Raw genomic sequence first — 25,830 nt, forward strand, 5'->3', positions numbered from 1 at the left:
CAACTTCTATAAATAAAAGACACGCTTAAAGAAAGAAAAATGCACTGGAAAATTCAATAATAGGAATGAACAAGTAGAAGAAAGAACCTCAGAGCTAAAGACAAGGTTTTCAAAGCCTTTCAAATGTAAGACAAGCCATTCACATTAACCCAATTAGACAAAGACAAAGAGAAAAGAATTTTTTAAAATGAACAAAGCCTCCAAGAAATCTGAGGCTATGTTAAATAGCCAAATGCAAGAATAATTGATATTCTTGAGGAAAAAGACAAATCTAAGACTTTGAAAAACATATTTGAGAGAATAATCAAGGAAAACTTCCTTGATCTTGTGAGAGGTTTAGACATCCAAATACAAAAAGCCCAGGAAATTCATTGCAAAAATATCATCACCCAGGAATATAGTCATAAGGTTATTTAATATCAAGATAAAGAATCTTAAGAGCTGTGAGGCAAAAGCAGCAGGTAACTTGTAAAGGAAAACCTATCAGATTAACTGCAGATTTCTCAGCAGAAACCCTCCTAGCCAGAAAAGATTGGGGTTCTATCTTTAGCTTCTTCAAGCAAAATAATTCCCAGCCTAGAATTTTGTATCCAGCAAAACTAAGCTTCATAAAAAAAAGAGAGATGAAGTCTTTTTCAGACAAACACATACTGAGAGAATTCACTACTACCAAGCCAGTACTATAAGAAATGCTAAAAGGAGATCTAAATCATGAAACAAACTCTTAAAACACACCAAAATAGGACCTCCTTAAAGTATAAATCTTACAGGGCCTATAAAACAATAACATAAGGACCAAAAAACCTGGTATTCAGGCAACAACTAGCACAATGAATAAAACAGTACCTCATATTGCAAAACTAATGTTGAACGTAAATGACCTAAGTGCTCCACTTAAAAGATACAGAATGGCAGAATAGATAAAAACCCACCAATCACGTATCTGCTGTCTTCAAGAGGCTTCACGTATCTGCTGTCTTCAAGAGGCTCAACTAACACATAAGGATTCACATAAACTCAAGGCAAAGAAGTGGAAAAAAATATTCCCTGCAAATGAACACCAAAAAGTGAGCAGAAGTAGCTATTCTTATATCAGACAAAACAGACTTTAAACCTACAACAGCTAAAAAAGAAAAAAAGGGACTTATATAATGATAAAAGGACTAGTCCAAAAGAAAAATATCACAATCCTAAATATATATGCACCTAACACTAGAGCTCCTGAATTTATAAAGCAATTATTACTAGACCTAAGATATCAGATATACAGCAACACAATAATAGTGGGGGACTTCAATACTACACTGACAGCACTAGACAGTTCATAAAGACAGAAAGTCAACAAAGAAACAATGGACTTAAACTATGCCCTAGAACAAACGACCTTAACAGATATTTGCAGAACATTTTACCCAACAACTGCAGAATATATATTCTACTTATAAGCATGATGATTTGTGGCCTATCATATGGTCTATCTTGGAACATTCTCCAAAACAGACCATATGATAGGCCACAAATCAAGTCTCAATAAATTTAAGAAAATCAAAATTATATCAAGTACCATCTCAGACCACATGGAATAAAATTGGAAATTAACTTCAAAAGGAACTCTCAAAACTACACAAATACATGGACATTAAATAATCTGCTCCTGAGTAATCTTTAGTTCAACAATAAAATCAAGGGGAAAATTTAAAAAATATTTGAACTGAATGATAATAGAAACACAACTTATCAAAATCTCTGAGACACAGCTAAAGTGATGCTAAAAGGAAAGTTCATAGCTTTAAATGCCTCCATCATAAAGTTTGAAAGACCACAAATAGACAATCTAAGTCCATAACTCAAGGAACTAGAAAAAAAGAATAAACAAACCTAAACCTAGAAGAAAACAAACAAACAAAACAAAACAGAGATCAGAACAGAACTAAATGAAATTGAAACAAACAAACAAAAAGATAAACAAAAAGCTAGTTCTTTGAAAAAATAAACCAACTTGATAGACTATTAACAAGATTAACCAAGAAAAGAAGAAGACGCAGGTAAGATCAATTAGAAATAAAATAGGACCTATTACAGCCAAAACCACAGAAATATAAAAGATAGGTTAAGGTTACTATGAACACCTTTACAGACACAAACTAGAAAATCTAGGGAGGATGGATAAATTCTTTGAAATATACAACCCTCCTAGACTAAATCGGAAAGAAATAGAAACTCTGAGCAGACCAATAATATGTAGCAAGATTGAAATGGTAATTTAAAAATTGCCAACAACAACAAAAAAGTCCAGGATAAGATGGACTCACAGCTGAATTCTATCAGGCATTCAAAGAATTGGTACTAACCTTACTGAAACTATTTAGAAAAATAAAGAAAAAGGGAAACCTCCCTAAATCATTTTATGAAGTTAGTATCACCCTAGTACCAAAACCAAGAAAGGACATAAAAAAAAAGAAAACTACAGACCAATATCCCTGATAAACATAGATGGCAAAAATTCTCAACAAAATACTAGCTAACTGAATCCAACAGTATATCAAAAAGATAATACATCATGAACAAGTGGGTTTCAAACCAGAGATGATGGGATGGTTTAACTTGCACAAGTCAATAAATATGATACATCACATAAACAGAATTAAAGACAAAAATCAAAGATTATCTCAATAGATGCAGAAAAAAGTATTTGATAGAATCCAGCATCTCTTTATAATTAAAACTCTCAGCAAAATCTGCATAGAAGAAACATATCTCAAGGTAATAAAAGCCATCTATGACAAGCCCACTACCAATATACTGAATGGGAAAAAGTTGAAAGCATTCCCCCTGAGAAGTGGAACAAGTCAAGAATGCCCACTTTCACCACCTCTAATGAACATAATGCTGGAAGTCGTAGCCATAGCAATCAGACAAGAGAAATTTTTTTAAAAAGGCATCCAAATTCAAACTGTCACTTTTCACCCATGATATGATTGTATACCTAGAAAACCTTAAAGACTTATCCAAAAAGGCCATAGATCTGATAAATAAATTCAGTAAAGTTTCTGGATACAAAATTAATGTACACAAATCAGTAGAACTGATATATACCAACAACTACCAAGCTGAGAATCAAATCAAGAACTTGACCCCTTCTACAACAACTGAAAGAAAAAAATAAAATACTTAAGAATATACTCAACCAAGGAGGTAAAAGATCTCTACAAGGAAAACAGTAAAATACTTCTGAAAGAAATCACAGATGACACAAACAAATGAAAACACCCTCCATGCTTGTAGTTGGATAGAATCAATATTATAAAAATAAATCTGAAAGCATCACATTACCCAACTTTAAACTATACTACAAGGCTATAGTTACCAAAACAGCATGGTATTTGTATAAAAATAGGCACATAGACCAATGAAATAGAATAGAGAACCCAGAAATAAAGTCAAATATTTGAAAACTCAGAATAGAGAACCCAGAAATAAAGCCAAATACAGCCAATAGATCCTCAACAAAGCAAACGAAAACATAAAGTGGGGAAAGGACTTTCAGTTTAAAAAATGGTGCTGGAGTAATTGGCAAGCCACAGGTAGAAGAATGAAGCTGGATCCTCGTCTCTTACCTTGTACAAAAATCAACTAAAGATGGATCAAAGACTTAAATCTGAGACCTGAAATCATAAAAATTCTAGAAGATAGCATCAGGAAGACTCTTCTAGACAGTGGCTTAGGTAAAGAGAATCCAAAAGCAAATGCATAAAGACAAAGATAAACAGATGGGACTTAATTAAACTAAACAGCTTCTGCACAGCAAAACAGCAGAATAAAATCAACAACCCACAGATTGGAAGAAAATATTTGAAACTATGCATCTAACAAGACTAATATCCAGCATCTACAAGAAACTCAAACAAGTCAGCAAGAAAAAATAATAATCCCATCAAAAAGAGGGCAAAGGACATGAAGACAATTCTCAAAAGAAGATAAACAAATGGCCAACACACATACGAAAAAATGCTCAAAATCACTAACTATCAGAGAAATGCAAATCAAAACCACAATGAGATACCACCTTACTCCTGCAAGAGTGGGCATAATTTAAATAAATTAAATTAAATTAAAATTAAAAACAGGTGTTAGAAATGGAACACCTTTACAGTGTTGGCAAGAATGTAAATTAGTACAATCACTATTATTTGAAATGGAGATTCCTTAAAGAACCAAAACTAGAACTACTATTTTATCCAGCAATCCCACCTCTGGGTATCTACCCAGAGGAAAATAAGTAATTATATGAAAAAGACTGTTGCACACATGTTAATAGCAGCCCAATTCACAATTGCAAAAACATGGAACCAGCCTAAAGGCCCATCAACCAACGAGTGGATAAATAAAATTTCGTACATATATAACATGGAATACTTCTCAGCCATAACAAGAAACAAAATAATGGCACTTGCAGCAACCTGAATGGAGTTGAAGACCATCATTCTAAGTGAAGTAACGCAGAAATGGAAAACCAAACCTTGCATGTTCTCACTCATAAGTGGGAGCTAACCTATCAGGTCACAAAGGCATAAGAATGATGCAATGGACTTTGGGAATTGAGGAAAGAGGGAGGTTGGTGAGAAATAAAAGACTTCACATTGGGTACAGTATATACTGTAAAATAGTTGCAATTTATTTTTTTAAAAAATAATGTATCAATATTTGCTCATTAATTTTAGCAAATGTATCACAGTAATGTAAGATGTTAATAATAGGTTAAATTATGAAGTGGGGGTGAATAATAGAATGATATTGGAAATTTGTGTACTATATGCTCAATTTTTATTTCAATCTGAAACTCATTAAAGGAATATATTAATTTTAAAAATAAAAATAATAAATATTTCATAAAAGCAAAGAAATCCAATGGTAAAAATAAATTGTTATATGAAAAATTGGCCAATTAATGTTAAGAGAACAGGAAAGAAGAAAAAAAGATTTTAAAAGAGCAAGATAATGAGTTTAAAGCTAACTATATAATAAATTGCATTATAAGTTAATAATTTGAACTCTCTAATTCCTTGCCATCATGACTGACTGCTTCTCTGTAATTTTACATACTTTCTTATATGATTCTATCTACCCCTCTGGGTTAAATCCACTTGCATGATTTTAACACTCAGATCTTGAGTACTACCTCTTCATAGGAAGATTTAATTAGGTCATATTCCTACTTAAAAACTGTATGTTGTATTAATAAAGAGATAAAAGTACACTTTATTCTAGTCTCATAGTACCTCTAATAGCATATCATTGTTGATATTCATACTGTCAGAGCTTAATGTACAATGAAAATTTCTCAGAAATTAGAGAATAGGTTTCATATGGATTTTCCCAAGGACTTTGTATTAGGTGGTCAAAAAATATTTGTTGTTTATTTTATCTACTAGTAAATGCATAAGAGTCTCATTGCTGTAACTGGCCAGGTGGAAAAATGTCAGACACACAAGTTTTGTTATTATTATTATTTTTTGCTCTCTTATTCTTGTAAAACTAGAAAAGAAAACAAAACAAAAATCTCTGACTCTATAATCATTTCTTCTGGTAAAAGTGAAAATAAGTATATTATGCATGGTTGACTATCCCGTTCATAAAATAAAAATTTATTTTAAAAAAATGCATTCTTATAAATCCCTTACTTACAAACAGAAAACAAAATCTTTTAAATCATATGTCTATGCCATCAATTCAGGGATAAGCATGTACCTTAGTTTATCTAATGCACTAGTATTAATTAAAATTTAAGTTTAACTCTCCACAAAATCAAAGATCTGAAAGAGAATAATTTTATTTATTTGCTTCATATTATCAGAAGTAGTTACTACTTGAACAGTGAGCAAAATGGTTTACTTAAGCTTGAGGCCATTATTCATTTACAATATTTTGTAGGCAAAAAAGGCAATTTAGTATTGATGTATTTTTATTAAATAATGGGGGAAAAAAACACTGAATGAAAAGGCATCAATAACCGTCCACCATTTTGGTTAAGGGAATTCGGAAATGTAATTTTTCCTTAAGATTGCTGTTAACATCTGCCATTTATAATCCTTTAGCATGGTACTCCATGATGTTTAATGATTTGACTTAAAACAAAAGTTACTCTTTTCTAATCAGAAAAGCAATACATCTTTTTGTTACACAATTTGGAAAATGCAGAAACTGTTAAGAAGAAAATGATAATCGCTCATTATCCTATCACCCTGAGGAGTTTTCGTAACATTTCATGCATATGGATGTGGACTTTGCCACACAGGATCATGCCGCACAGCAGCCAAGAATTCAAATGCCAGGAAGGTGACATCCATGAATGCAACAGGTCAGCAGTAACGGTCAGGAGTGCTGAGGAGTGTGGCCAGCCAGAGAGCACCTGCCGGGACTAGGGGCCCAGGCTTCCCAACTCCAGCTGATCGTTGCTCCCAGATGATGTGCCATGAATGCTACCCAATATCTAGGATTTTCCCTGAACATACAGTTATTTAAAGGTAAAATATCCTAATTTAAAAATATTGGAAATTAATTTAAATAATTAACACCATATGAGGGAAACTAACCTACAGACTAGATTCCACCAGAGAGCTCATCTACCGTTTCTACATTTACGCTTTCCTTTTCTGCCTTTTTCTCTTAACTTTAGCAACTGAGCATTTCCCGCATGTCATTAAATAGTCTTTGTACTTGTAAACAACAACTTTTATGGAAATTCAGGATGATATAACAGGCACATGCCATTATTTATACGGCTACATCCCTAATATTTGGACATCACATTGTTTCTGTTATTTTTACTGATGCTGTAATGAACATTCTTACATATAAACCTTTGTGTAAAAATCTATCTATATCTGTATTATTAACTTCTAAAAGCCACATTACAAAGTTCAAATATGGTGACATTTTATAGGTAAATATACCTAAATTGCTTTCAAAATCATTTCACCAATCATTAAGTCCCACAGCAATGTTTTTGAGAACACCATACCTCCGGCAGCCTTACTGTTATTTTGTATTATTTTTTGTTTTTAATTGTAGAAATTTAACAGATGAAAATGATGTCTTAATAGCACTTTTTAATTTACTTAATGTTTGGGATTAGACTTTGAGCTAGGAGCACTGAGAACATTTTTCTCTTTCCTGGAATTACTGTATTTCATAAACCAATGATAACTTATGAGGAAAACAATTACCGAGACAAAACAGTTGTTCATTAATAATTACCATACCATGAACTAAGTATGAGTCACCTTGCTAGAATGTAATTTAATGTTCACACACATTCCATTTCTTTCATTTATTCAGCTTTGGGGACTGATTAAACCAAGAAACAGCTAAGGAAAACTGTGTTTTTGAAGAGTAAATGACAATGCATATTTCAAAGTGTAAATGTCTCTTGCTTTGCAGGGCCAATACATTTCAGCAAAATTGGCTATAAAGTGAATCATGTTTCCCTGCAGACTTTTGATATAAAATCAGCAATATGTTGTTTTAGCAAGAAAAAAAATGACTAACTTGAGTAATAAAAATAGCTTCAGTATAAATAAAGATTACCAGGTTGTGGCATGCTACATGGATTCATTTGTTCATTCAACAGATATCTGAGAGGCTATCATGTGCCAAGCCTCATGTCAAGGACTCAGGATTCAACAGGCAGACACTAAGACTATATGTCATACCTTATAGTGCTTCTCAAGCTGCGAGTTCACACCTCACTGGAGGGACTTATGCCTCAACCAAAGGGCCAATTTTGGTGTCATTTTGTTCCCAGTTTCCAGGATGAGTTGCCCTCCTCCTATGCTCCAGTTGTGATGTGTAACACAACTACCATGCAATGGTGCAGTTTGCAGGCTGTGTCTGTATGCAGTATACGTTATGTACTCTTAAATGAAGAAGTTAATTTCCTTAGGCAATTTATCATTTTGTAAATTTGATTTTGGCTAAATGAATTTTCTGGTAATAAAGAACACTTTATCTTAGCTAAGAACTTATTTCTCGTGTTCTCATGTTCACTTGTTAGTACAAGACATTATAGATGCTGAGAAGCAAAAATGGTCAAGCTTTTATAGGCCCTGCTTTATGGAGCTTGCATTATATTAGGGGATTCAGACCCCCAAAAATGAATAAACAAATAAATTATGTGTTATCATTTTAAGTGCTCTAAAGAGTAAGCCTACTTTAGGTAGGATAGACAGAAAAAGCATTCCTGAGAGTATTAAATTTTATTCAGGTGCCTCACATGTGAAGGCTGTGTGTAATGGTGTTCCAGAGGAACTAGTAAGTGTAAAGGTGTGGAAGCAGGTGTGGAAGCAGGAAAAAAAAAGACTGCTATATTTTTAAAACAAAAGGCCAGCATACTGAAGTACAGAGGGAAAGGAAGGAGGAGGGAGACAGGAAATGCATCAGGAGAGGTAGATAGAGACCAGGCTCTTCAGGAACTTACAGCTGATGGTAAGGAATTTAGACTTACTATAGGTGAAATGAAAAGCCACAGTAATAGAAAAAAGCTATAAAAGGCATACATAAAAATTGGGTGCTGTTTAGGGGTAAGGAGTAGCACTAATAATTTCCCAGGACTCAAGTTGTAGCAGGGACATAGGACCAACTGAATTTTATGACTTGTAGTATAACAATGGGTATTTTTAAAGATAAAAGGCAAGCTATACCCAAGATTGAAAGAAAAGATAGGCATGTTATGAATTAACAGAAGAATCCTAAGAGCATGTGTGTAGGTAGCATGTGACTGCATGAGAAAGACTTGCAAGACTTGTTTGCAGGGGAATGGAGGCAGAGAAGCTTACCAAGAAGGTGATGGAGAATATGGGCAATAGAATTGTAAGTCTCCACTGTCGGCAATACCTGTACAGGTGATTCTGCTGTGAACATGGGATCAAAAGCAACCTAACCAAAACAGTGTTGGATGCCAATATAACTGTAGAAAGAAATTCATGTTGATATGTGGCCAGCAGTGGGTAACTAGTTGCAAACGAATTGTTCAAGCCCCATAAAAGGCATAATAAGTTTATCTGATTTGTAATTTCTGGTATAAGTTTTAGAGGGATTCATATAGTTTCTGAAATCGCAGATGACTCTGATTTGCTCAAACACATCGAGTTTTCTCACATTAGAGAACTGATTAATAAATCAAAATTCTTAAGTGATTATTAACCTTACATGGTCTTTCATTCCTTTCTATCATCTATCTCCAATGGTTCTGATGCCAGGTTTTATAAATTAGTAAATGTTGTATCAAATCTTCTACTACTCCTTCTTCTGAGTAAACACATTCAATGCACATAAAAGAAGTCAGACTTCTCAATCTCAAGTGGCGTCGGATAAGGCACGCTGGTAGAGAACTACTCTCTCATAGTATAATGCACACAATCAGTAATGCGGGTCAATGAGAAGGGCATGAGCTACCCTAGGAAATGCAAAGACCTATATTCAAATATATCTGTATTCAAAGACATCTTTTAAATGAAGACATTCTTCATGCTATCCTTCATCTACAACTGTGTAGGACCAAGTGTTTTATTATTTAGAGGAAATAATAGAAAAGCTTAATGAAAATATCTTTCCTTATGGAATAGTACACATCCTCAAGAATAACCACTATACTCCCTCAAAGTAGCAAAGAAGTGAGCCCTAGACTGAAGAGGAACAGCAGAACTTAGCTTTCTATGGCATTTCCCGTGCTATATTTGCTTACGTCAACTGGGTATGGCCATTTGTAGCTCAGATTTTCACTGGTTTGTTTTCTTAAACTCATCTGTGCTCAGGTGCACAGTTTCTTTTGCCCACACCTGGATAACCAACATGTTGGCTGCTTAAAAAACTGCTACCGCTTCTGCCGCATGGAACTGAAGTAGAGAATGCCTAACAGGCCAGTTACTCCCAAATAAGGAAGAAGATTCATCATGATTTACATTCCCTTTATGATTTATAAATGCAAAGCCCTTTTTTTTTTTTGCTTGCATTAACATTTTTTTTCTTCTTATATATATTAGCTCATTGGTAACTTCCACTGGGACAGATAGAGTTCTGCTTCATAATTTAACTGAAGAATTTCCCAAGGGTGGCTTTGGGGGAGACAGTGCCCAAAATCAAGAAATATCTTTCCAGCGAGGTGTGGTAGCTTATGCCTGAATTCACTGCACTTTGGGAGGCTGAGATGGACGGATCACGAGGTCAGGAGATCGAGATCATCCTGGCCAATATGGTGAAACTCTGTCTCTACTAAAATATAAAGAATTACCCAGGCTTGGTGGTGGGTGCCTGCACTCCCGGCTACTCGGGAGCCTGAGGCAGGGAAATCGCTTGAACCTGGGAGGCAGAGATTGCAGTGAGCTGGGATAGCGCCACTGGACTCCAGCCTGGTGACAGAGTGAGGCTCCATCAAAAAAAAAAAAGAAAAAAAAAAAAAGGAAAGAAAGAGAAAGAAAGAAAGAAAGGAAGGAAGGAAGGAAGGAAAAAAGAAAGAAAGAAAAGAAATATCTTTCCTAGACTTTGATGACAAGCTATTCCTATGTACCTTCACCCTCAAACTTAAGTTCACTTTAAAAGTAGGCTTTTGATTTTCAACTCAAACTGTATCTGTCAAAGTAATAGTGTCTCTGGTTTCAGTTACGTAGAGGTTCAATATATACAGTTGACCCTTGAACTATACAGTTTGAACCACATGGATCCACTTACATGCAGATTTTTTTAATCAAATGTGGATTAAAAATATAGTATTCATAGGTTTTGAAATTCACCTATATGGAGGGAGGACTGACTTTCTCAGGGCCTACTTGCAAAACCTGAGTATGTGGGGGTCCTGGAACCAAACCCCCTGAGTATACTGAGAGATGCCTATATACATATCAATATATGCATATCTATCTATCTATCTATCTATCTATCTATCTGTTGATTTACCATCTTCTATAGCAACCACAGTGCAGAAATTTGAGTCAAATTTGTGTTTCTAAAACAAAAACATACCCTTTATACTGTAACTACCAGATAATGGAGAAATATGTGTATTCACTCAACAACACAAATATATGTCAGGCTCAGTGTACAATAATGAACACAAAAAGACTTGGTCCCTTTTTTTCATGGATCTTGTAATCTAATGAGAAAAAAAAGACAACCAAAAAATTAGACAAATAAATATAAAATTGCCATTGTGATAAATGCTTCACAGGAAATTTCCAAGGAGAAACTGAACATATATAATAGTGAGAGCTATACTAAACTGCAGGTGAGTAATTCACGTGTAAATGACATCTGAGCTGAGAACTGAACAATGTGCAAAAGTAAAATAGGGAAGAGTGAGATTGTTGGAAACGATTAGGGAACACTGTTTCCTATAGTAAGAGGGATGATTTCTCGAGAGACAAGAGGAAGACCAGAATAAAGGATAGAACTGTAGAGAATGAAGTTGGAAGGATATATATATATATATATTATATATATATATATATATAAAATATATATATATAGGCCCTATCTATACATACACATACATATATATACACACACACATATATACATATATACTATATACACACTTTTTATTGTATTTTAGGTTCTGGGGTACATGTGCAAATCATGCAGGATTGTTGCAGAGGTACATACATGGCAACGTGGTTTTCTGTCTCCATACCCCCGTCACCTATATTTGGCATTTCTCCCCATGCTATCCTTCCCCAACCTCCCTAACCCCTGCTGTTCCTCCCCTAGTCCCCCACAAACAGACCCCAGTGTGTGATGCTCCCCTCCCTGTGTCCATGTGTTCTCATTGTTCAACACCTGCCTATGAGTGACAACATGCAGTGTTTGATTTTCTGTTCTTGTGTTAGTTTGCTGAGAATATATATTTTTATACATATGTGGCAATATCAATAACTTTCACTAAAATCTTTTTCTGTACTAAGTACCATTCTAAACATTTTACTTGCATTACTCACTTGATACAACACCTTATAAAGGAGGCACTATTATTTTTCAGTTAGCAGATAAGAAAACAGAGTTCAGAGACACAAGGCTTTAGCTAGGAAATAGTAGAGCCAGGTTTTAAAGCCAGGAAATCTCTTTCCACAGTCAACTCTCTTCATCAGGACTCCATAAGGCCTCTCCAAATTAGAAAACTACTGAAGAGTAGTGTGTGTGGGTTGCTGTTAATCACTCAACCTCTCTGTGCTTGTTTCTCCATGATGAACTAAATGCATACAACAGCCTGACTTCTTGTGGAGATTTAATGAATTAGTATACATAAAGCACTTAAAATAGTGCCTGGCATATAATGAGTACTATAAGATGCCATTTAACATGTTACTGGTGGTGGTGGTGGTGGTTGTTATGGATAATGATATGAAGTTGGACGTATGTGACCTGGTTGGATATAAATGTTTAAAAAGTCATGCCAGCTACATTGAGAAGATTGGATTGGAGGCAAACATGCAAGTAAAAAGAGGATCATTTATGAAGACAACTTATTGTCTAGGAATTAGATGATGGTATTATGGGCTAGGGTGGAAGAATTAAATATGGAGAGGATTGAATGGGATGAATGAGTATAAAGTGGTCAGTACTTGTTAAGAATTGGCTGTTAGGGAGGAAGATAGAGGTTAGAGGTGCTGACGATGGCTATCCAGGTTGGCATGGTGCTTCTGTCCACTGAGGGTGGGAATAATGGATCAGTACAGGTTTGCGCAAAAAGAACCCATGTTTGATTCTGAATCTGCTGAGTTTAAAGACTTTGATATATTCAAGAAGAGATATATAATTATTTATCAATTTCTATACTTACTAATTCTAAATAAAGCACACAAAGCAACTTACAAGGTACAAATTGATGAGTCCTGTGTACCAGAAACTTCAGTAGATGTTTTACACACCTTATTTCACAACAACCCATGAGGGTTTATTATTTATCACATTTTTCAGACAAGTGTTCACTTACCCGGGAGCCTCAATAATCTTACTTCTAATACTATCAGAAAATTTAGTCACAAACCCAGTGTAAGTTATCAGGCTAATTCTTGCATATAGCGTAAACACATGGAGCTCACAGTGTAATGGAAAAGGAAAGCTTTAAACAGGTGAATTCAACAGCGATGAATGCTATGAAAAAGAAGTTGAGCATGTCATAGGAATATGGGGTGGAAGACCTAGAGTCATCAGGCAGAGGAGAAATCAGGGAAGGCTTCCTTGAGGAAGTGACAACCAAGCTGAGAGCTGAAAGACAAGAAGCCTTTAGCCATGTGAAAGTGTTGGGTGGGGAGAAAGGAAGAATAATCAAGTAAGGAATATCAGGTTATGTGAAGATTTAGATTCCACAGAGGATATGGCAGACGAAGGAAATGAAAGAACGTCAGTTTGACAGGAACAGAATGAAACAAAACAAAACAAAACACAAATGTGGCTGAACAGGTAGGTGGGGGTTGGATTATATCAGACTTTATAGCCACTTGAAAGAGTTTGGACTTTTTGTTAAAGACAATGGAGAAGACACAGTGAAAGATTTCAGATACTTTAGGAAATTTCTCTGCCTAGGGCACATCATAGTTCCTTCATAGTTCCCTGCTATTTTGAAATGTGCTACTTACTATTGACAGCCTTAATGGGAGGGAAAAGAGTAGGAAGAGAACCACTCCATGTGGTTCTCTCCAACACCCCCCCCCTTTCTATTTTTGTATCTATCATTTATCTACATTCTTATTACCTGCATGTTGCCTGCTCTTTCTCTGGGGTTTTATTTTTTAAATGTTGCCATCCAGACAAACACATCCAATCTCTGTCTGGATTTGGATCTTCACCCTCTTCCATCCCAATTTTTGTGGTTCTTTCTTTATTATATCACTGGCAACAAAATTGGGACTCTTTGGACATGTTTGTTTTCAGTCAAAAGAGAAAAGCCTGTTTGCTTGGTGAATGTCTTCTTTTAGCAAACTTGAGTCTAAACTGGCAAATATGTTTTTAAACATTAGGGAAATGTTGCATGTCATCTTAAACATCTAATGGAAGTCTAAACATGGTTAACATATATGCGCATGCACACCACACACACACACACACACACACACACACACACACACACACACACACACTTCATTATTATATGTTGGCCATTCCTAGAATCTCCATAGAGAGTTTGGTCAAAATGTAATCAGCCTAGAGCACACCATTCTGGCTGTGACAGAAATTAGGCATGTGTCAGCATGAGCCATGAAACAATACACAATCACAGTTCAGAAATAAGCATTTACAGTATTGAATGCTGTGAATGCAATGCCTCACATTTCTCTTTTCAATTATGAAAAATGCCACAGAAGTATGTGCGTTCAAGTAGTAGTGATTGAAATATGTTTTTGTTCTAGTTATTAACAGAATTCTCACCAAGAAAAGTGGGCCTGTGAACCAAGAGCCTCTCCTCACATTTCCTCAAATAGTAAAACACTTCAAAATGCCTGTATTTCTTAAATTCCCTCTTTAAGAAGAAATGAGACTAACTATTGACCTTCACTTGGGTTGAGCCAAGAGGTGTTGTCTGCCCACCCTTACTTTACCACCAAGTCCTACAAATCCAAAAGTACAGTTGATGAAACAGATGAAAATAGTGGTATGTTTTCAAGGATTCTATGACTATGTATAGGTATTCATTAATATGGAAAATCGGAGTTCTGTGACCTTTGATGCCTTTAACAGATCTCTGAGTCATCTAAGCAGTTTTCAGTCCTCTTGCCATGATAATTACTCATGAGCCAAAAAAGGAGTGGGGGGATGTATTTGATCTTCAGTTTACAGAATCATTGATGCTTATTAGAATTGACTTTGTGAATATTCTTATAGAATCTTGTATGAGGTTTTTATTTCAGTTACTTTTTTCTGTGTTAGGTGACTGAGTCAGACAAATGGAGACTTAGAGCAATACTCTACTTAAATAGAGCTCTGGAGCCTTGACATAATCTGAAAACAGATGCAGGGTTGATCACGGAGGAGGGTCAGCCCAGCTGGCAGTTTCCAGATGCATAGTAAAGGGGACAGATGGGACTCACCCTTCCATTATCCATCTGACCCTGATGGGATGCTGACAAGAATGTTAATGCATAAGTCTGTTCAGCTTCAGTGCACCATAAATTCATACTCACTTATATAAATTCCCATCAAATAAACAAAATAAGGCATCAATAGCTAGCATTCTGCCATCAAGCTTGACTGAAAGGTAAGTTCTGCTGCAATCTAGTCCAGAGAACTGGCCCATGCATGTAGACAGCCAAGGGTAAGTCTTCAAATCTTTCAACCTCCTTCTTAGACACTGGTGCCTCCCAGACACTGGTGTTGGTTTGGGGAATGTCAATCTGTATTGGAACCCAAAGGTTTCGTCTTACTCCAGAGTGGTTTGTTGATCCTGGATAGTTCCCAGAGTAATATGTCCAGTGCAGCATCATCAAAGCTTGTGATCTAGATGGTAAAACTGCATGCTTGTTAAGACACATGGTATAAGAAAGCCTTAAGCCTCTCAGATAATCCTGAAATTTTACCAACAGTATCCAGTGTCTAGCACATAGTAAAGGCCCAATAAAACTTATTCTATAATAAACATCTAAGTTCTCTTGAGAATTTGTTTCAAAACCACATTTCTTGGAACATCAAATACCAGCCTCAACTCCCTAGGTGGTTGCAAGATGTGCTACCTTTTCAGAATACAGTTGATACCTGCATGGTAGATCAAGCGGCCTTAGTGCCATTGCCTCAGAATAGGCAAAGTCTAAATTATACCAAGTGAGTATATAATCAGGACACTCATCATTTATCATGTTATCTTGTACCAGGCTGACCTATCATCCTCTTTTGAGCCTTCAAATATATTCTCTTAGGTTGACTCACATCCCACTCCACAGAATCATAAATTTAGGTCTCATAATATACACAGTGAGAAAGACAAAGGAAAAGAAAATCTAAATAGAAAAAGCATGCTTTTATTTTTTTTCCATTTATCTGCTTATGCAATCTAGAGAAGTTCATAGATGCTCCACTGTGGGGTCAGGTCTCAGGACATCACATGTCTGGACCCAGGTAACCAGAACATAGAATGAAGCTAACCAGAACACAGAATGAGAACATGGAACAAGATCTATTCTCTGAGGTGGGATTGTCCCTGGTCTGGAGTCATTAGGAAAGTCCAACACAGAGTATTAGGACAGTTGAGTGTGTGGAAGATGGTATCAGAGTAGACATGGGTTTCAGGAAGTCAAACGAACCAGACTGCATAGGAAAATCTAATAACTTGTCACTGTTCTGGCCTCTGGACCAGGTTCTGACGCAAATTTACATTCTTGGGAAGAGCCTAGAGGGAAACCAAGACAGGGCTCTAATCCTAGAGGGACTACGCTACTGGATGGATTTTCAGGACTAAGATTTAGGAACAATCCAGAAATCCAGTAATATAAACTGAAGTACAATGAGGCAACCGAATCCAGGGAGCAAGAAAAAGGCCCAGTTATCATCAGAGTTAGCCTCACAGATGAGTTGAATCTAAATCCCAGGAGGGATTAAGCTAGATATGGGTAAATGATTATTTTTGCAGGTAAAAAAGCTGGAGGAAGACATAGCTTGAAGGTGATAGTGTCTCTGACAATAAAGAGAAAAGACATGCAAAGTTTGGAACCAGGCTTGATGGGTAGGGGAAAAGAGAGAGAACAATGTTTCTTCTCGTATGCTTTCTTGTGTATGATAAGAGCAAATTAATAAGATACTATGTTTTAAGCTAGGAGGAGACTTCCACAGTAATGCCCTTAACTGAACGCTTCTTAAAGCAAGCTGTGCAGCAGAATCGCCTGGGGAGCTTATTAAAAGTAAAGGTGTGGATCCACCAGACCAGATCTACAATTCAGAATCCCCAGGGGCCTGGGAATCTTTTTTTTTTTTTTTTTTTTTTTTGGCTACTTTGTTTTATTTTTTCAACTTTTATTTTAAATTCAGGGGCTACATGTATAGGTTTATGACCTGAGTATATTGTGTGATGCAGAGGTTTGGGGTACCAATTATCTAGTCACCCAGGTAGTAAGCATAGCACCCAGTAGTGTCTATTGTTGCCGTCTTTATGTCCGCATGTACTCAATGTTTAGCTCCCACTTATAAGAGAACATGCAGTGTTTGGTTTTCTGTTCCTGTTTTAATTCACTTAGGATGACGGCCTCCAGTTGCATCCATGATGCTGCAAAGGATATGATTTCATTCTTTTTTATGGCTGCATAGTAGAAATCTGTATTTTTAACAAAATCTCAAAGCTATAGTGGGAAGCTGTTCCCTAACATCAGGGAAAGTTACATACAACTTGTCAAAAAACAGAAAATTTCTAAAAATCAAAAACATCATCATTGCATGGTCCATGTGTCTGCCAAACCGTAATGCCTGAAACAGTTAAAATTTACTGGTGTTTCATTGTATCTCTGTCTCTAACACACACGCTTGTCCTTTAAACTAAATTTCCCACTTAATCTTTTCTGCACTGATCTGTTAAATATTTGAACTCGATTGTTCAAGTGATTATTTGAAATTTGCATCTGGTATTTAAGATCTCCAACTGAATAAATACCATGCTGTTAATCAAACAAATTCATTGTGAAAAGGTAAAAACGTGCTCTGTATTAATTTCAGTAACTATTTCAGGCACTCACCAACAAATAAATACCCAGCGTAAGTTAATCATCTAATCCGAAGTTCCCAAAAGTTCACAATCAAATAAACCAAAACCCCAGCAATGATAGATTCTTGTAATTATCTTTATCACGTTAATGTCTGTGTATAATTACCCACAATATAAGATTATGTGAAAACAGTGAGCTCTGGGACTGGTTCCTGAAACAACAAGCGCTTTATCTTATAAATTAATAACAACGGTTTGCACTTTATAGACCTTTTCATCCACTGGTCTCATTGCAAAGATGAATTAATTGGATTGTAATATAACTTCCTGGAACAAAAGCATCATCGTTGAGATTAAAAAATGTATTTAAGTAATTGTCATGATGAGAATCCGTTTTTTATACAGTTTCTTTAAAAAATGTGTTTTTCAATTATAACTCTATCCCTTAACTGCACTAAGAAGCAAACAGAAAAATGTCTTTGGAGAAAAATTTATTTCAGTATTTTATTTTATTTATTTAATACCACTGTTTTCAAGACAGGGCCTCACTCTGCCACCCAGGCTAGAGTGCAGTGGCACAACCTCAGCTAACTACAGCCTGACAGCCCAGGATCAAGCAATCCTCCTGCCTCAGCTTTACAAGTAGCTGAGATTACAGGTGTGTGCCACAAAGCCCAACTAATTTTTTTTTTTATTTTTAGTAGAGGTGAGGTTTTGTCATGTTGCTTAAGCTGATCTCCAACTCCTGGGCTCAAGCAATCTACCTGCCTTGTCCTCCCAAAGTGCTGGGATTACAGGCTCACAACCACCATGACTGGTCTCTTTCAGAATATTAAGTGTATCTCTGGTGGGGAGTAGAACTATAAGCCAAGCCTCTTCGCTGTAAGATCAAGGTTCAGTCCACAATACTACCCAGAAAATCAGAATGATGTAGGGAATGTTCCAGAGAACACAGAAGCCACATCTACTGCACATGCCCAGGTACTAATTTCTCTATCCAACTAGTCTTCACTCACAATGTCCTTTCTGAGTCCATAAGGAGTTCTCTACTCAGAAACATCCTCCTCTCCTAAATCTTTCCTGAGTACTAAGAATTAGGTATCAATTTCAGTAGTTGACATATTTCTTACCCTTAAAACCATGAAGATTGACTTTTATGGATACATTGAAAGCAAAAATAATGTCTATATATCAACCACATAAGTAAGATATGTGTTATTAAACCTAAGGGATTCTTGTTAGAGCAAGGATACTATGCCCATCAGCTAAAGATAAGTCCTGAAGTGCTGTTCATAAGACTAGCTGGGCTTCCTAAGTATTCTCTTCTCCATACATACCATGACGTGATTCTGTGCTCAGTCCCTGACCTCACAGCCAGCCCAGGAATAATTAATTAGAAGTTGGAGGTGCCAGCAAGGGAACATATAATGCTCATCAATTTATTTGTGTGGTTTATTTTCTTTATAAAAACAACAACAAAATAAACCTATTTAAAATGAAGAGTCTCTTGAAAAAGATTTGTCAAAATAAGCTAGTATTGTGTGATTAAAAAAAATAGTGGGTTAATGTAATAAACATTTATATCAGCGTATTTGTGGGTCAGAAATTCAGGAGCTGCTTAAGTGGTTGATTTTGGCTCAGAGATTTTTCAAGAGGCTGTGCTCAAGATGTCAGCCCAGGTTGCCATCATCTGAAGACCTGAATGGAGCTGTAAAATCTATTTCCAAGATTATTCACTCACATGGCTGTTGGTGGCACTCTGCAGTTTCTTAACACATAGACCTCTCCACAGGTCAGCTTGAGTGTCTTCATGACATGGTAGCTTGCTTCTTCCTGGAGGAGGAACAAGGAGGAAGCCTTATATACCCTAATGTCATTACACACCTTCACCTCAACCATATTCAATTCATTAGAAGAGGTCACTAAATACAACCCACACTTAGGAAGAGAGAAATCAGAGCCCATCTTTCAAAGGGAAGATCAACATTTTGTTGACATATTTTAAAAACCACCACAGGGTCATTTCCAGGCTTTTGCTATATTCTGCAAGGCCTGCATTACAAGTCAGGGCAGCTCCTAAACAGGATCGATTCTTTTTATTATTTTTTGTCATGATTTTTGACATATTATATTATATTATTATATTATTATTTTTTATTTCCACAGGCTTTTAGGAACAAGTGGTATTTGGTTACATAAGTAAGTTCTTTAGTGGTGATTTGTGAGGTTTTGGTGCACTCATCACCTGGGCAGTATATACTGTACCCAAGAGATTATCCATTCTGTAAGCTGAATACAATGCTGATCCCATGCATGCCATTAACAGTGGCCTCCAATGAGGGAGACAGTCAGGAAACAAGGGACAATGCAAGGCACCGTGGTTACTTTTAAGGCTTTATAAAGTGATCTAAAATCTGCACTGGCAATTTTAGGACAGTTTGTGTAAATAAGTAATAGAGTTAAACAGTTGCACCTCTCACGGACAGTTTGCCCACTAGAATCAAGTCTGAAGTGCTTCAGAGGAGATGCTAACATTGGACAATCAACCTCCAAATCCCCCACACTTGTATGAACATGTTCAATTTTACCACCTTCTTCTCTCTGCTATGCTGAAATCAATGTATTTACGTCTTGGTGGGAGGGTTGAACAAGAGTTGCTAAGCTACTCCCTGGAGGGAAAACTAGCACTAGAAGGTGTCTTCTTGTTCCTCTGAGTCAGGACACTTCAGTCAAACTCTGCTAAATATTCTGTGGAGCAATGGAGGAGGCATCAGCCCCAAAATGAATATTCTTCCCTGTCCTCTATTTTTGTGGCTTACTCTGCTGGAATGTTACTCCCAGTATTCTGTATTCAGGGAGTAACGTAGAAACCTCTTTCTCTCTTTCTCACTGTTCCCCACTCTCTCTGTGTGTCTCACACATATACTCACTAATGCATACACCACCCCAGCTAATGTATCAGATCTTTTAAAAACATAGAAACTTTTAGAACACTAGTATCTTGTGTAGAGGTTAATGGCTATCCATAATATATCCTTAGTTATACTGAGTGACACCTTAGTGAGATGTTTAGCATTCCCAGAGTATGGAAAGTATTTTTTCAAAAGTAATAATGATGTTGATGGCAATAATAAAGTCTATATTATGTTCCAGAAGTTGTACTAGGGGCTTGACATACATTATCTCATTCATTTCTTACAACACTGAGAGGTCAATAATATTATTGTTATACCCACTTGACAAATTAAGAAACTGAGCCTTAAAATTCAGTGACTTGCCTGAGGTCAGCCCACAAATAAGGGGGGAAGTAGGGCTTCCAACCCAGGAAATCTGAGGCCAGATTCCACATTGGTACCTAGCACTGACCTTAGCCAGAATGAGTGCCCCACATAATTACTTAGTAGAGGATGACATGGATGAAGAAGGAAAAAAAGAGTAAGGTCTTGTTGAGTCTTTCTCTCTAAACAGTAACATGGCCACCAATTATAAGGCTTGAGCACTCATTATTTGGACGTATATTTTTGTGTCTCAACTAGATTGGCAACTTAATGAATAAATCCTGTCTCATGGTACTATCTATTCCCTCCTGGGTAAACAGAAAATTCTGGATAAATTACCTTTATAATAGAAAAAAATTCATGTGACTCAGAAGTTTTGAAAGACTCTATCACCTCTTCATGTTGTTCAGTAATTTATTCTTTATTTCTGAATTTCTTAATTTACCAAATCCACCTCTTAAACTGTGAGTATAAAACTAAATGAGATAATATACATATAAAAATGTATCACATGGTAGGCACTCAATGTAATTTATCATTATAAATACTATTATAGTATATGTTTCCACTAGCATTCCCAGAGTAAAACATATATGTATGTATATATGTGTATATATATGTATGTGTGTGTGTGTGCTGATATATATATATTTATTCTGCTACCTCTGCTATTTAAAATAACTGTCATTTATTATGTATTTAATATCTTGCAAGTATTTTAGAAGGTGATTCTTATATATTACTAATTTTAATAATGTGACTTGAGGCTCTGAGAGGTCTGCTAATTTACCTATGATCACACTGCTGAAATGTGCAAGAGCTAGAATATAAACTTAAATCTGTGTGATTCTAAAGCCAGTGCTATTTCTGCTAAAATGAAGGACACAATATAAACCAGGTTCTCATTTCTCTGCTCCTCCCAAAATGTGAAGTTCTTATTTTCAGCACACATACACAATATTCCAGGTAGGAATTCTGCTTGTCTCTCATTCCATAGGCATGCCCTTACATGCTGTCCTGAGATAGAACATTGTTTTAAGAGAAGAAATTCTACCTTTTTCACGAGGCTATTGATGTTGCGATGCTGGCATTTCGAAGAAGACGGACTTGCAGAAGGCAGTCACCACAATCCTGTTGGACCTTAGAATTCCTCACTAATATGAGGAATCTAGCATCAAAACCAGAAAAACTTAATCTACCCTCATTTACTTGCAGTGAGAAGACACAGCATTCTTGCTTCTTACAAAAGTAGTTACTGGCCCAGAATTTCTCAGGACAGTCATGGAAAGGGGTAAGTTCATTCAGGCCTCAGCTGCCTGTCTTCTGTGGCAGTCAACATCTTTTCTACTGTAATAAAGGGCACCTGGTATCAACGCTACTGAGTAACTACTAAGAAAACAAATCCTATTAACAAAGGCCACAATGTCAGTTTCTTACAAGCTAGCCTAAGCATTATGTGTAATTAATAATCAACTCCTCCCTTTTCTTAAATCAGATTAATAAAATAAGTGTGTTTTTAAAATAGAACCAACCTTGGGATGTGAATAGGACAGGGCTAGGGGAAGCGTAATATTTACCAACCACACTGCTATCAGCATCTTTACATTTATGTTTATGCTACTTTTCTACAAAATGAGTGAAAAATAGATACCCTCATTTGAATGGTGATTATATTTACACTGAGTATTCTTAATTTGTTATGGGTAGTGGGGGGTTATATGCAAGAGAAAATAAGTTATCAATTTTTAATCATACGGTCTTCCGAAGTCTGCTCATAGATACTCAGTAGCTTTACTTCATTTTCCTGAATCTTACTATGATAATCAAATCAGAAACATACTAATTATTAGCAGTACCAACTATAACAACTAACAATTACTGAGTGCTTTCTCAGGCCCAGACACTCACAATCTCACTGACTCGTCACAACAACTCCATGAGATAAGTATTACTACTTTTTCTATTTTACAGTTGAGAAAACTGAGGCTTAGCGCTTTTAAACCACTTGCTTAAAAAGTCCTTACTCTTTTTTTAAAATTTTATTTATCATACTTTAAGTTCTGGGGTACATGTGCAGATCGTGCAGGTTTGTTACATAGGTACACACGTGCCATGGTGGTGGTTTGCTGCATCCATTGCCCTGTCATTTACATTAGGTATTTCTCCTAATGCTATCCCTCCTCAGTCCCCACCCCTGCTATTCCTCCCCTAGCTCCCCACCCTCCACGCCCAGGTGTGTGATGCTCCCCTTCCTGTGTCCATGTGTTCTTATTGTTCAACACCCACTTATGAGTGAGAACATGCAGTGTTTGGTTTTCTGTTCTTGTGTCATTTTGCTGAGAATGATGGTTTCCAGTTTCATCCATGTCTCTGCAAAGGACATTAACTCATCCTCTTTCATGGCTGCATAGTATTCCACGGTGTATATGTGTCACATTTTCTTTATCCAGTCTATCATTGATGGGTTGGCTGAAGTCTTTGCTATTGTGAATAGTGCCGCAATAAACATACATGTTTACATATCTTTATAATAGAATGATTTATGATCCTTTGGAATATACCCAGTAATGGGATTGCTGGGTCAAATGGTATTTCTAGTTCTAGATCCTTGAGGAATCACCACACTGTCTTCCACAATGGTTGAATGAATTTACGCTCCCACCACAGTGTAAAAGTGTTCCTATTTCGCCACATCGTCTCCAGCATCTGTTGTCTCCTGACTTTTTAATGATTGCCATTTTAACTGGCATGAGATGGTATCTCAATGTGATTTTGACTTGCATTTCTCTAATGACCAGTGCTGATAAGCTTTTTTTCATGTTTGTTGGCTGCATAAATGTCTTCTTTTGAGATGTGTCTGTTCATATCCTCTGCCCAGTTTTTGATGTTTTTTTTTTTTTTTTTTCTTGTACACTTGTTTAAGTTCTCTGTAGATTCGGGATATTAGCCCTTTGTCAGATGGGTAGATTGCAAAAATTTTTTCCCATTCTGTTGGTTGTGGTTCACTTATTAATAGTTTATTTGCTGTGCAGAAGCTCTGGAGTTTAATTAGATCCCATTTGTCTATTTTGGCTTTTGTTGCCATTGCTTTTAGTGTTTTAGTCATGAAGTCCTTCCCCATGCCTATGTCCTGAATGGTATTGCCTAGGTTTTCTTCTAGAGTTTTTATGGTGTTAGGTCTCACGTTTAAACCTTTAATTCATCTAGAGTTAATTTTTGTATAAGGTGTAAGGAAGGAATCCAGTTTCTGCTTTCTGCATACGTCTAGCCAGTTTTCCCAACATCATTTATTAAATAGGGAATCCTTTCCCCATTGCTTGTTTTTGTCAGGTTTATCAAAGATCAGAAGGTTGTAGTTGTGTGGCATTCTTTCTGAGGCCTCTGTTCTGTTTCATTGGTCTGTATCTCTGTTCTGGTAAAAGTACCATCTTGTTTTGTTACAGTAGCCTTGTAATGTAGTTTGAAGTCAAGTAGCGTGATGCCTCTAGCTTTGTTTTGTTTGTTTGTTTGTTTGTTTGTTTGTTTTGCTTAGTGTTGTCTTGGCTATGAGGGCTCAAAAAGTTTTTGCTCTTAATCAAAGGGGAGTAAATACTTAATACCAGGTATGTCAGTCATTAGTCCCTGTCCTTGACTACTACACTACAGTGCTTCCTTATAAAGAAAGGAGAAGTCCAGAGTTGTGAAGATGGTGCATTCTAAAATATGGTTGCTTTGGTCAGAGTATTTCCTAAAAAGTGTTCCAACTCCCATTTCCATGTTCTTGGTGGCCTAGTCCAACCCAAGAACTTTTCTTGGTCTACAAGACAAGAATAAGCAACTGCAGTAAATATTCATTTATGCCATCTATTCCATGAATACCTATTGAAGACCTAGTCTACATCCAGACCTGTAGACTACACACTGAAGGAACACTGCCTCAGGAAACAAAGTCTACCCATTCAGTATACAAACTACTCATAGAAGCACACAGGTGGACACCTGGCTCAGAGTGACCCAGTGGAAGTGTCATCACAGCTGAGTCCTGAGGATGATGAGGGTATTTTCCAGGCAAAGTGTATTCGTATGAGCTGTGGCTTCAGTATGTCATCTTCTCTCCTTCAAAATATTGAAACTGGACCTCTTTGTGGATTTTGCAAAATTAAAATAATAATTCTAATCACCTATCAGTTAAGTAAGAAGAAATGTAACATTTTGTATTAAAAGGAAATGTAACAGGACTGGAATATTGTGATGCAGGAGGTGAAGCTAGATGCACAACTTTCAGTGACCTTAGCAGACTATCAGCATCTCTCAGAGCCATTCTCTTTCCTGTCACTGCTGCATAAACATATATATAAAAGCATATATAAATACACAAGTAACTGAGAGTCAAACACTCAGCCCTTCAGAGTATAGTAAAGAAAGAGGGTCATGGGCTGATATTCTTATGGTAAGGTGACAGAGCCCCTCAATCCTGTGATTTTTTTTAGCATGTTCTTTTATTTGAGTAAGGTGTACAGTTGTTGGAGAATTTTATAGCTGTCACTCAAAATGGTGTAATTTACTCATTGGTCAACCCAAGCATTAAGTACATTTGTTCCTCCGGTTGTTGTCAAGCACGGAGGGAGTGCTGAAGTCGGTTACTGCCCTGATTTGAAGGCATCAGGGAAATAGAAAATTGGGTGCTTTCCTTGCAACATGAATTGGCACTCGAATTGGCCCTGGTGGGGATGGAAAATTAGGATGAACGAGAACAATGCATCTGTGCTCCTTTGCTGAAACATTAGTTCATTTCTCTTTCAATTGACACCCAAAATCGTTTCTTTGCTTACAAAGGTTTTCTTATTAGAAGGGGAAAAAAATAGCAGATTTGCCATCCTAGAGCCTGCTAAAGAACAAATG

The 25,830-nt window shown here is 36.3% G+C and overlaps 1 protein-coding gene across 13 annotated transcripts in view; it reads right to left on the minus strand.

The window, feature by feature from the left end:
* PRELID2 (PRELI domain containing 2) overlaps positions 1-25,830 on the minus strand; it is a 631,123-nt gene that overhangs the window by 45,328 nt on the left and 559,965 nt on the right. For 12 of the 13 annotated variants that reach the window (XR_012512535.1, XR_012512533.1, XR_012512534.1 and 9 more), the window contains one exon: positions 19,413-19,504. The gene's annotated coding sequence lies outside the window, so the exon portion shown is untranslated. Of the gene's footprint in view, positions 1-19,408; positions 19,505-25,830 lie in introns of those variants that run through there. The other variant, XR_012512521.1, reaches the window with a different exon arrangement.

This window comes from Saimiri boliviensis, chromosome 1 (assembly GCF_048565385.1).
Source record: "Saimiri boliviensis isolate mSaiBol1 chromosome 1, mSaiBol1.pri, whole genome shotgun sequence".
NCBI classification, from domain to species: domain Eukaryota; kingdom Metazoa; phylum Chordata; class Mammalia; order Primates; family Cebidae; genus Saimiri; species Saimiri boliviensis.